We start from the raw sequence: 784 nt of genomic DNA, 5'->3' as shown, positions 1-784 counted from the left end.
CCCTTCATCAGCTATAATAATACACTTATATCCCTTTCATCAGCTATCATGATAATACTATCCCCATCATCAGCTATCATGATAATACTATCCCTTCTTTCTATCATGCTATCCCTTCATCAGCTATCATAATACTATCCCCTTCATCAGCTATCATGATAATACTATCCCCTCATCAGCTATCATGACTATTATTCAACCATGCTCAGCCCTGATAATAATGATGACTCCCTTCAGCTATCATGATAATACTACCACTATCATCTTGGTCAGCTTCTGTTATAATCCCCTTCATCAGCCAGATAAGGATCAGCTATCATGCAATACTATCCCCTTCAGCATCATGCTATCATCAGATGATAATATTATCCCCTTCATCAGCTATCATGATAATACTATCCCCTTCATCAGCTATCATGACAATACTATCCCCTTCATCAGCTATCATGATAATACTATCCCCTTCATCAGCTATCCCTTTCATGATAATACTATCCCCTTCATCAGCTATCATGATAACACTATCCCCTTTTCATCAGCTCATCATGATAATACTATCCCCTTCATCAGCTATCATGATAATATATCCCTTTCAGCTATCATGATAATACTATCCCTTTCATCAGCTATCATAATACTATCCCCTTCATCAGCTATCATGATAATACTATCCCCTTCATCAGCTATCATGCAATACTATCCCCTTCATCAGCTATCATGATAATACTATCCCCTTCAGCTATCATGATAATAATACTATCCCCTTCATCAGCTATCATGACTA

Source organism: Oncorhynchus nerka, linkage group LG10, assembly GCF_034236695.1.
Source record: "Oncorhynchus nerka isolate Pitt River linkage group LG10, Oner_Uvic_2.0, whole genome shotgun sequence".
Lineage (NCBI taxonomy): Eukaryota > Metazoa > Chordata > Actinopteri > Salmoniformes > Salmonidae > Oncorhynchus > Oncorhynchus nerka.
The sequence above is the reverse complement of the archived record's forward strand: the minus strand, read 5'-3'. Positions refer to the sequence as shown.